This window comes from Octodon degus, unplaced genomic scaffold (assembly GCF_000260255.1).
Source record: "Octodon degus isolate 3935 unplaced genomic scaffold, OctDeg1.0 scaffold00167, whole genome shotgun sequence".
Classification (NCBI taxonomy): Eukaryota; Metazoa; Chordata; class Mammalia; order Rodentia; family Octodontidae; genus Octodon; species Octodon degus.
In genome coordinates this window covers 1914788-1927333 of record NW_004524743.1, presented here as the reverse complement: position 1 = coordinate 1927333, position 12546 = coordinate 1914788, and the positions used below count along the sequence as shown (strand labels likewise).

Genomic DNA, 12546 nt, shown 5'->3' with positions numbered 1-12546 from the left:
CCCAGGGGCAGGGCTGGCATGGCATGCCAGGATCAAACCCCAGTCCCTGCACCTGTCTAAGCAGGCACTTTAGTCTGCTGAGCTATTTGGCTGGCCCTATGTTGTTGTTGTTGTTGCTCTTCTTCTTCTTCTTCTTCTTCTTCTTCTTCTTCTTCTTCTTCTTCTTCTTCTGCTTCTGCTTCTGCTTCTGCTTCTTCTCCTTCTTCCTCTTTCTCTTCCTCTTCTTTTCCTCCTCCTCCTTCTGCTTCTGCTTCTTTTTTTATGAGAAAAATATATCCAGAATATTTTACCATTTTATAGACAGACAGTGCAATAAAATATTTTTCTAGTGATAAATGCCATACATGCTCACCATGGAAAAAATATTGGAAAACATCTTCAAGATCCCGTAAAATTCATAACCCAGACATAGACCAGCACAGAAAATGTTCCAAATCTTTCTATGACTACATTTAAAGAGTTGAAATAAACTTGTGCAGGTAGCACCCTGTAACGTGGAACTAGTGACCACTGTAAAAAGTTGTTCATGTAATTTTAGACTAAGTGTTTTCTACTTTGGTCTTCTTCTAAGACCTAACACAGCGTCTGGCATGGTGTAGACTTGGCAAATGTAAGCCACGAACTTAGCGACTTTCGTGAATTCATGAAGCTTCCAATAAATCATTTAAAGAAAAGCAGCTGCTTAAAGACAATTTCAGTCTCTTCAGGACAAACAAAGTCACCGGCATAGAAATACTACTTGAGTCTGGGAGAATTAGTTAATGTAGTAAAGCAGTGTGCCTTTTCTAAGAGCTAAAGGACAAACTGGCATATAAAGATTTTCATACACTGACTGTCATTTAATTTAACTGCTATTTTTTGTTTGCTTATGTTTAGTTTTATACATTCACTTATTTCTAGGTATCCATTCAATTATTTTTCAAAGCCATATGATTTTTTTTTTACTAGACTCTTCTTGTTTCCTGTCCTTTATTCATTCTTAATCATTTTAGAGTTTGCTATGCAGCCTCGCATTGCCTTCTGCCAAGTCACTTGGACCAAGTGCATCTAGAATTCAGAATCTGAAGAAGACAACAAAACAAACTTATACCATATCACGGAGCACCACAACAGGACACGAGAAAACACTGAAGTCAAACAGAAATATTTTCTATAGCAAAACATGAATAATCACAATAAATGTTTCCTTCAGCATTTCATAGTTTTCAAGGGCGCCTTGTATGGATCCTTTGTGAAACACTCTCTAAAGGAGTTTTGATGCCTGGAGCTTCTGTTTATCAAGGAATGGCAACCAGGAATCAAACTCAGGACCTTGTGGTTGCAATGTGGTTGCTTATGCTGCTGGCCTACGTTCCTGGTCTAGTCAGTTTTTGATTGATTTCTCAGTTTGACAAATTCCTAGAAAAATGTGAGTAATAAAATTCACACCAGGAGCTGAGGAGATGGCTCAGTAGAATAAGTGCTTGCCTAATAAGCACAAGGGTCTGAGTTCAATCCCTGGTTCTGGAAAAATAAATAAATAAATAACACCACAAGACCACTAGTGTGTAAATTTAATATTTTGAATTTCAAGGCACTCTTTGTCATCCACATACCAAATATATAAACATATAAATACATTAATATATAAATAGCCCTCCTGGTCTGTCCTCTGAGTCCCTTTCCCACCCCACCTCCACCCAGTCTACCTTTTCTAACTTCTCAAGGCCTAGCATTAGGTTGATAGAGTTGGCAGACAAGGGCCTCTTTCTGGGGCCCAGGGCTCCCCTTGTGCAGCTGACACGAACGCTGATATTACCCAAATGCTTCCCTACCAGTACCCAGAAGCCTCCTGGAGTCACATTACCTGCAATCAAGCTTATCTCTCTTTCCACTCCCTCTCAGCTGGTCATCCATGAAGATTTTCCTGCTTTCTTAAGGCCAGTAAGGCATTAAAGCATGGATCCTACTTTGCCCAGCATGTCCTAGTGGTATGGTAGGATGACTGCCAGGTTATCTTAGACTGCATATTATCAGACCAGATGCCTAATTTCACTTTCCTCTTAAAGTCAATAATCTATTTATTAAATACTTGGTATAGTGGTCAGCTTAATGTTACTATGATGGAATACCTGAGACAATCAACTTATAAACAGAAAACCTTTATTTTGACTTGTGCTTTTGCAAGTTCCAGTCTAGGACAAGGATAGTACACCTGTGGCAAGACCAGAGAGCATGCTGGGAGTATGTGGCAGAATGAACAGCTCACCTCATGGTCAGGAAGCAAACAGGAAGGGGCAGAGAGCTGGGTCCCACAGTCCTCTCTGAGAGCACAACCTCAGGGCCCTAAGCCTTCAAGCAAGGTTCCACACCACCCTGAAAACCACAGTTCCTTCTGACTGGGCCACACTAGGAGCCAAATTTTAACACACATCCCTTTCAGGGATATTCACCAAAAACATTGTACATTTAGTCAGAGGATTCAGTTAATCAGGTTCATCATTTCCCAAGCATCTTCACATAATATTTGATAGAGGTAGCACATAGTTTACTTTTGAAACATAATATTCTGTAATGAATGCTTTTCTTTTGTAGCTAATCATTTGTAAGACTTACTCTAAAAAAAAAAAAGGAGAAATCACAATTTGATGCCATTTACTCAGTAACTAATTTCAGGAATTGAATTCTATTGTTTAATTGAAATGGCTTTTATGTTCAATATTCTCAGCAGAAATTCATTGACTCTGTCATGTAAGATGGTGACTTAGTGACTACTTCGTCACTGGGACCCCAGACCTGACACTCACAACTAAAAGGAGAAGAGATTTGCTTCGGCTCATGGTTTTTAGAAGGTTCGTCCACAGTCAACTGGGTCTGAGGCAAGAATGAGTGGGAGAAGGGTCTGAGCGGAGGAAAGCTGATGACATCATGGCAGGCAGGAAGCAGAGCAAGAAGGAGGAGCTGGGAGGGAAGATGCCCTTCTAAGTCACATCCACAGGGACCCCACATCTGAGCAGGTCCCACTTCTAAATGCAAGTCAGCTGTAGTACCCTACAATCCAATCACCTTCCATAAGCCTTTGGGGGGTGACAGCTAAACCACAACAGCTAGTGACAAATCCTCTGTGATGCTGAAACACTAGTGTCCACTAGGTGGGACCGTTCCAGGGTTCTTGTCACCCAGTCCTTCTGTTCTTGTCCTTGGTGTATGTTAATTTTAATGCTTCTCTAATGCAGTATTTATTGCTTAGCACATTGTCTGCACTGGAGTGTGCATTTATTAAATATCAGTGAGTGACTAATACAGTTCATACTACTGCTATGTGATGAATGCTTCAGCGCTAGTTTGGCAGGATCCAGGCTTGAGACAAGCTAAACTAAAACTTACTGTCATGGACCTAGTTCTGTCATCTTCTCACCCTTCTGATCAAAGTGTTTGTGATAGATGCACTGTTTTGTTTTCCTTTGCTTGTCGCAAATGAGGTAATTTGATATTTGAATTTCTAATAAGCTGCTTTTCAGGTATGTTAGCATGACAGCTAGCAAACAGGCATTTTTTTAACCTAAGCGTCTGTGATGAATAAAATTCACTTATACCTTCCTAGAGCACCAATTGCTACATTTAAAGCTATGATAATAATGGGTCTTTCGTCAATAACAGATGTGATATTAAAAGTGAACATCAATCTCTTTTGACTGCTAATGTCTCATAGCGATAGCATCTGGTAATTATATTAAAACTACATGATTTATCAGCTGAGTACAGCTACAAATTCAGTAAGTAATCAGTTGCACCTCTCCATTTTCTGGCTGGGTGACCTTGGGGAACTATGACCTCAGCTTTCTTCTCTTGAAAGGGTAAGCTCATTTGCCTTTCTGCTCATAAGCAGAAAGATGAACACCAGTCATCTCTTGTGGACATCCAAGAGGGCTGATGGATGTGCGCAGCCTCCCCTGCTCAGTCTCCCAGCAGGTTGGAGAACACAGATTTGGAGAGATGGTTCTCTCATCCTCCATGAGCGACTCACATAAAGAACAGTGACATGATCATTGTGGTTGCAGCTCAATGATTTCAGTGCTTCAGTTAGGACTGTTTAGGTCTCAAGTGTCAAAAACACAGTTCAAACCATGCGAAGTGAAAAGAGGGAGGACTTAGTGGCTTGTATACATGAATCACAGGGGAAGGGGAATGACTTCAAATGTGGTTGAAATGTCATCTGGACCTCAAGTCAGCTCTGCAACTCGCTTCTGTTTCTATCAGTGTCTCAGTCTTTCTCCATGGAGAGTCCTGTCACTTACAGCTGGATGACTGTGTCACAATAGTTCTGCCACCCAAGAAGAGATGCTCCCTCACAGCCCTATAACCAGAAAAGTGTAACAGCTCATCTTGGGCCATAGGTGCCTTTCTTGACTGATCACTTTGTTGGCCAATCATTGATAGGACTTTCTGCTCATCCTTGTGGTCAGAGAGGAGAGTCTCATTTCTTTAATAAAGAGGGAGCAGAGAGTAAAGAAGAGGTACCACATATATGTGCCTGGCTGCTTATATGCATTAACAATTGTGTTACATGATGTGCGGCATGTACATGCTCTAAGTGTATGTGTAGTTAAGAATGTAGAAATCTTTCTGTGAACATGTATGTGTATGTTACACATATGTACCTATTCACATATTTTCTGTACATTTCTATATACTAGTTCATGAATATGAATGCATGTATGTGCATTTTCTGTCTTATACCCTAGAATTAGTTTAATGCTAGCTGGATTAGCCTATGTATTAGCCCCACATGCATGTGATTTTCTTCTCTGGAAAATCAGAGCACCATGTAGGCCTGAGTGGTGCCTTGAGGACCTTTGCACATCACGTGCTGTGTCCATGTCGTGGGTGCACAGATAGCAGGATTATTAAAAATGACCCCGTGTACTCCGCAGGGCAGCCAGGCCACAGTGAGGGCACTCTAAGACAGAGTGGCCAGCCAAAGGGAGAAAAAGCCACAAGATTAGAACTAAAGGTAGTGAATGCAGAGAAAGGTAAGAAACGGATCTGTAGAACACAAGGCAGTCTGCTCACTAGTGCAGGCATTAGGAATTTTTGTGTCCGTGGGGATGGGGAGGAGCTGGAAGAAAATGCAGGAGATGCTCTGAACTTGTAACTCTGCTCTTTTCTCCAGTTCTGCATTATCTCTCTGCCCTGTACAAATCCTCCAAAGGATATATCTCATCTCTCCCAAGAAAGTGTCCTGGAATTATTCCAACCCACAGTCAGGTCTGTTCCTCTCATTTGGCACGAGTGTTCAACCACTATCTTGAGATGCGGCCTCAGATGGAGAGTTGCTATCTTGCAACTGGACTGAGAAACAGGAACATCCCCTCTCCAGTCAACAAATATACGGCTTTGTGTGCTTGGAAAAGCAACGCACTATCTTTACAGTGATGAATCCCATACGCCCATGTCAAAGAAATAATCTTTATCATATACCATTTACTTGATTCTTTCTCTAAAGCAGTTTTGTAGTTGAAATCCCTTCTGCTTTATGATTTCACAAATAGGAATATTCAGATTTTAATTAACAATTAAGCTGATCGATTTAAAATTTCTGGAACATTTGCATATAATTGCTCCCAATATACTTATGGAAAATCCAAAGCTTATGTTCTCCCAACACAGAAAGCCCATCCATTTCAGCCTCAGTTACATGCACACATTTATTTGAATGCGTGGTGTGTGCTTTAATTGCCACGACAGCCAGCTCTATTCCTTAATTGTCACTATAACCACAATTTGGGAAATTCTATTGCAATATCAATATGTAATGCACATCTTTAATTAAGCCAGTGTGGTCTGTCTGTCACAGAAGATGATCCTAAGTATTCTTATTTAGTCTATTTGAGGCTTTATAACATTCTCATTTTTTAAGGAGGCATGCTTCAGCCTCATTAAACTGTTAAGCAACTGAAAACCCAGTCCTAAAGTCGACTGCCGAGTTCCGGAAATCCACCGCGTGTCCGCTTAGTACAGCTCCAGTCACCATGTGCGAAGGCACTGTCCCCAAGCCCCGGAAATTCTGAGCAACTCCAGCTCTTTAGGGTTCACTTCTCGGGTCTGAGATTGACATCTGTCGCCCAGCTGGTCTCCAGACAGCTCTGGCTGTGGCATCTTATTGGCCATCACCTGAAAATAAGTTGTAGGTTTCTTGCCCTGAGCACAGGGTCACATAACGACAACAAAACAAACAGAACAACACCACCCTGAGACCACATAAGAAACAACAACTGGACCCTAATCTGAAGTTTATTTCCTTTCCTCAATCGGAAGAAACATTAATACCTTGAACCTAGTCCTGGGGCAGCTAAATCAGCCTTGTGTTCCTTTCTGCTGCAATTAATAATTTTAAATGAATAGTTAAAATTCATGGCAAGGAGAAAACATGCTTCAGTGTATAGTGCTAAGGATAGATTTTGTTTTGGAAAATCATATGGGTGACATATGTGTTATGGTTTGTGTCTAGCTCTTCTCCCAAAGCCTCATGTAAGTTATGGGGCAGAAGCGACTGGAGGAATGGGCGGCTTGAGGGGCGGGACCAGAGGATCGGGGCGGGGCCTGAGGGGCGGGGCCAGATGGCCGGGGCGGGGCCTGAGGGGCGGGGCCTGAGAGGTGTGAACTTTTAAACCGGCTAGCCTGTGCTTTCTCGGAGATGTGGAGAGGGTCATCCTGGACACGGGAGCACCCCAGCCTCTCCTCTAGTATCTTGAAACCTCCAATAACTGTGAGCTAAAGAAACCTTTCCTTCCCTCATTTTGAGGGTCAGGTATTTGTCCCAGCAGCGCCAGACAAGTAAATAAGACAAAATGCTTCTTACCACGTCCAAAGCAATGGATAATACAGTAACTCTGCCATATTACAAGTAGATTGTAGAATCTACTGTCATATACAAGGACTGCCTGACTGATATAAAAATGATAGAGCAGGCCAAACCTGAGCAGCATGGGGATCAAAATGAGGTAATGGGGTGAAGGGGGAATTCAGAGTCTGCTGCAGAATCAATTTGCTAAAATTTTAGTTTGGTGATACCTGTGGTTATCAGCTCAAACCTAGGTAATATTAATGAATACCGGGTTCTGTGACCAGCAGAGACCTTCAGACAGGATAAAGAACAGGAATCAAACACCAAGCGCATTGCATTCAGATTGCTAGTATACCGTGGAAGGAGTATTGTGACCTTTTAGGTTGCTTCTCTTCCATAATCCTTATAGTTTTAACAACACATTCCTTTTTGTGGGTCTAAATTCCCGTATTCAGCTTGAAACATAAGCAAGATTCCATGGTTATCTTTCCTGTGTGTATAGGTGTACTTTCTGTAGGTACCTTGGAAATGAATTGCCCGAACACCCGATAAAAATCAATGATAAAAAGGCGCCTGAACTGGAAGTGACTTCCTGCATGCGGTGTCTCAGGCACAAAGCGTTATGGAGGCACAGCATTCCCTGCACTTCTGGTGGGGCCAATCCAAAGAACTCATCTAAAAAAAAAAAAAAAAAAAAAAAGCGGGGCCAGGGAGCTAGCTCAGTAGAATAAGCGCTTGCCTGGAAAGCACAAGCGCCTGAGTTCAATCCCCAGTTCTGCAAAAAAAAAAAAAAAAAAAAAAAAAAAAAAAAAAAAAAACTCATCTGACCTTTCGAAGATAACCAAAAAGTGTGATTTTGTTCTAAGCAGGTCTGCTGTCCATAACATCCACTAGATCTTTGACCTCGTTCTGCTGCTTCTCATTCTACCTTGTTTTAGACAGTACTGAAGAGATAGTCTCGCATGCATTTGTTTTAGCTCATAAAAGTTAATGTCTAAGCCATGACAACATCTGCTGCCTGCATTACTGGGCAATAAGCCATCATCAGCACTGATCTTGTTTGCAAGACGGTCTAGTTCTGGAAATCACGGGTGGCATGTCTATGCATGTTAAAAAAAAATAAAACCCTAGAAAGCTTAGTGGTTTCTAGGAAGCCACTAAATGTACATTTTAGAAGAAAACAACAACAACAACTTCTGAGAAAATCTTAAAGATCGTGGTCTTGAATTAAGTGGATGAGTGTGGTCTTCCAACTCCATGTAGTCAGGTTATGGACAATTTTGGGATCAGAAAAAGTGAACAGGGCCAAGAGAGCTGGGACTCAGGAGATGACTCCTCACAGCGAAGGCCTCTCTATCTTCCTACCTTTTGTCTCCCCCATGATTCTCCCTCAAGCAAGCTACGGAAACTAGAATTACTCTTCTCTAGGTCATCAAACCAGAACACCTCTTTCCCAAAGCCAGCCATAAAAATGAAAAATAGTACTTCAGTTTTCCCCACCTATTCATGTAAGATTTGGCCATGAAGATATTCTCTGACTTCCCCATTTAATCATGGGTCATGAGCCCTGCCCCTCCTTTCAGAAAAGTTCCTGCCCCACACTTGGGAGGAAGAAATACTACACCTCAGGTGCCAAGAAAAATCTGAAGAGCAGACTAACTGATTTTCCCGCCCTTGATTTGCTACAATGAGATCATGCCCTTTCAGTGCAATCCTATCGCTATATGGCGATCTGTGCTTCATCTAAATTAGGCATAAAATGCCATAGGATGTTGGCCACAGGCATTTGTGATGGGCAGGAAAGAGATTATCCCCTGTCTTACCCATCCAGCACATGTGGAAGGTCACTACTGAAGCCATTTGTCCCACAACAATCCATCACCTACCATTTCTGTTATATTACTCCAGCTCTTAAAGGTTTCCCATCCTGAGTCTGTTATCTAATGAGAACTTTTCTGGGAAGTACTGCAACTGTGGCCACTTTTGGAGAGGACCAACACATAGTCCCTGGTGAGAACAGAGCACAGACGTGGCGACAAGTAGGGAGGCAAGGCTGCCAAACCAATGAGGGGAGGAGGAAGTCACCAACTTTTGCTTTCTTTCCGATTAGCCAAGGGTTGTTCAGGTGCAGGAGGGAATATGTCATTCTCTCCAGCATTCATATTGTTTTTTAACGTCTATGCAAAATTTTCTACTTGTCATTTGTATTAAAGTTCTAACGTGGGAGCTTCCCATTCTAGCCTGCAGAGACCAGGACTAGAGGAATAAGTGCCCTTTATATGTGATACCTCATATGAAACGAAACAGCCTATTTCAGTACTTTTGATTGTTTGGGATAGGTTAATAACCTATTTTTTTTCACCTACTTCTTGCTATTAAATAAGATGAAATACTTTGTATAATAACCGGCCTCCAGTAAGTGGTTAATAAGCATCCTTCCTGGACTCAATATATTTGCTTTCTTTCATTGTGATATTCACACACAAAAAGTGCAGAAAAAATACACTTATACTAATAAATAGTTAGAATGTAAAGACCTCTGGATGCTCAACAAGATCAAGAGACTGCGCACTGCTGACCCTACAGAAAGCCAGGTGGGTCACAAAGCTCACATTGTTTTCAGAGGAAATCGCTACTCCCACTTCTATGGTGGTTCTCTTGGTTTTTCTATTGCCTAAGATTTGTGATCTCTTGGCTTTTTTAAAGTTAGGTAAAGACAAGCAGGAATGCAGGCAGGCAGGCAGACAGACAGAGATATCTATGTTTCTAAATTCCTAGCAAACATCATTTAGTATTTTCCTCTTGCTATGAGTTATAAGTACAATTATGCTGCATGCCTAATTTCACCATCCAGGCTGTCACACAGCACCATAGCTTGTCTCCACTGCCTGGTGTTCTAGGGCACACAGACAATGCAGTTTCAATCCATTCTCCTCCTAACAGATATCTTGATGAGACACTTTTCCATCACTGGGATAAAATACCCACCACCAACACATCTAAGAGGAGAAGAGGCTCACATTGGCTCTCTGTGTTCAGAAGATTCAGTCCACAGTCAGCTGGGCCCAAGGCAGAAGGAGCGTGCTGAAAGGGCCGGGGGGAGGAAAGCTGCTTGACCCGCAGCAGGCAGGAAGCAGATGAGAAAGGAGGACCAGGGACAGAAGTGTGCCTTCCAGGTCGCATCTGCAGTGACTCCCTCCACTGAGGCCCCATGTCCAACGGCGCATTCAGTGACGAGTCATCACAGGGTGAGGCTGCCCGTGTGTATGGCTCCGCATGACCCAATCACCTCGCACACACAGGACAGCCATGTGGGACCCTGCAGCTCGGAACCATAACACTGAGTGTATTCCAGGATGTGCTTTTCATCAGCAGTGGTGCCACCCCTGTTGTCTACGTGCCCCCGTGCATGAGGTCCTGCGCATCACGAACGTGGAGCAATGCCAGGACTAGAAAGGCTGCCGAGTCGCATGTGCACATCATCTACTCTCAAGTTCAGTAACGTGGAAAACTCTGGTCTTGTCAAAGTAGTTGTTCCAGTTTAAACTCCCACTACTAGTAAATGAGAATTCCTATCATTCCATTCTCACCAACACTTGGTATTGCCAGACTTCTTAGTTTTTGTCATTCTGCAACAGCATAATGATACCTCTTTGTGCTTCATATTTTTCCTCTTTAAGGTTTTATTTATTTATTTTTGCAGTACCAGAAACTGAACTCAGGGCCTTGTACTTGCCAGGCCATAGCTTATTCTACTGAGATATCTCCTCAGCCTAAAGAACATACTTTTTTTATTTTTTTTTCCAGAACTAGGAATTGAAGTCAGGCCCTTGCACTTGGCAGGCAAGTACTTATTCTACTGAGCCATCTCCCCGGCCCCTAAGGTTTAATTTATAAACCCCTGGTTACTGGTGGGTTTGAGAAACTCTGTGTTTATTGACCTGAGTCCAGGCTATTGAAAATTTAAATATAAATTTTATTACTTGGTCTTTGGTGTTCTGGTTTTTATTGAATGTTTAATGTCATACTGTTAAGTATTGGGGCAACAAAATAATTTATTCATTGAAAATCAATTTAAAAGGCCAGCCAGATAGCTCAGCAGACTAAAGTACCCGCTTAGGAGGGCGCAGGAACCAGGGCTCCATCCCAGGCTTGCTGTGCCAGCTCTGCCCCTGGGGCATGCTGAGATGGTGATTGAGATGAGCGTGGTGGTGCGCACCTGTAACCCCAGAGCTTGGGAGGCTGCAAGCAGGAGGGTCACTATGAGTTGGATCTGTAGACCCTATACTAAATACATTTTTAAAAAGAAAAGAAAATCAATTTAAGGCTATATACTTCATGCATTTGGTCCTGTTTAAGCCTGCTAATGACTACTAGGTCTGATGCTGTTATCTGTACTTTGAAAATAAGGAAATGGAGATGGAGGTTATAATATTTACCCCAAAGTAAATACTCTGCTTTAAGTAAAATGAAGCAACAGAACTGTAATTACATTTGTGCATCTCTAAACCCTGAAATCTTTCCAGGAATAGTTTCCTCCCAAAAAATAGTATATGCAGAGACAAGATAATGTTCTTAGTTCTTTGGTGATCATTGCTACTGAAAGCTGTATCAAATGAGGTTCAGTGGTAGCCTGGTGAACATGACTAGGTAGCTCATGGCATCCCCAGGCCACATTTTCCCTTACACTCCAAAATCCAGGTCACAAATATTTAAACAAAGAAAAGTCTTTGAAATTTGGAAGGATTTCCTTTCTGGGAGTCATTTGTAGGACACTTGGTTGCATGTTCATTTTCTCCTCCTCCTCTTCCTCCTCCTTCTCCTCCTCCTTCTCTTCTTCCTCCTCCTCTCCCTCCTCCTCCTCTTCCTTCTCCTCTCCAGTATTTTTCCTCTGTAGTTTGGGAATGAATGCAGGGTTGCGTGCACACTACGCAAGTGTTCTACCATCCAACTATGTGACAAGCATGTGTGAAAAGATTAACACTGTACTGTAGAGCTATAGAATATTAAATGACAGCCAGAAATAAAAGTAATAAAAGATGACAGTAATACGAATTGTTCTCTAAGAGACACATCTTTTTATAGGTAATCAATTTATTACTACATGCAACAAATTCAAACAATAGACACTTTGAAAACTAACTTAAACTCAATTAAAGGATAAACATTAAGCAAACCTCCTAGCAATTTATATATTAATAGTGCTTTCCTTCCCAACTCTAAAAGTCTAGTAAAAAGTCTATAAATCCTGCAGATACTGGAATAATTTTCAAATAATAAAATTAACCAGAAGCAAAGACATAGGAATGACACTGCCCAGAATACTAAGAATAACTCTCAGGACAAGAGTAGCATTCTGTGTATGACTCCTTTTCCTCTTCCTCCTCCCTCTCTTCCCCTCTGCCATTCCCCCCTCCTCCATCCCCTCCTCTTTCTTCCCCCTCCTCCTCCTTTTTCTTCCCCCTACTCCTCCTTTTGCTTCCTCTACCTCCTCCATCTCCTCCTCCTCTTCCTCTTCTTCCCCTTCCTCCTCCTCACCCTCTCCAGTATTCTTCCTCTGAAGTTCTGGCAATGAAATCCAAGGTCTTGTGCATGCTAGGCAAGTGTTCTACCATCCAACTATGTCCCCAGCCTTTCCTCTCTAGCATCTTTATAAAATGGCCTTCCACTGAAATATTCTCAATGGTGTGATGATATGTACCTTTCTCACCAACAACTTT

At 42.1% G+C, this 12546-nt stretch overlaps 1 protein-coding gene across 3 annotated transcripts in view; it reads right to left on the bottom strand.

Annotated features, from left to right (window-relative positions):
- St6galnac3 (ST6 N-acetylgalactosaminide alpha-2,6-sialyltransferase 3) overlaps window positions 1-12546 on the bottom strand; it is a 553279-nt gene that overhangs the window by 308761 nt on the left and 231972 nt on the right. The gene's annotated exons all lie outside the window — the stretch shown is intronic.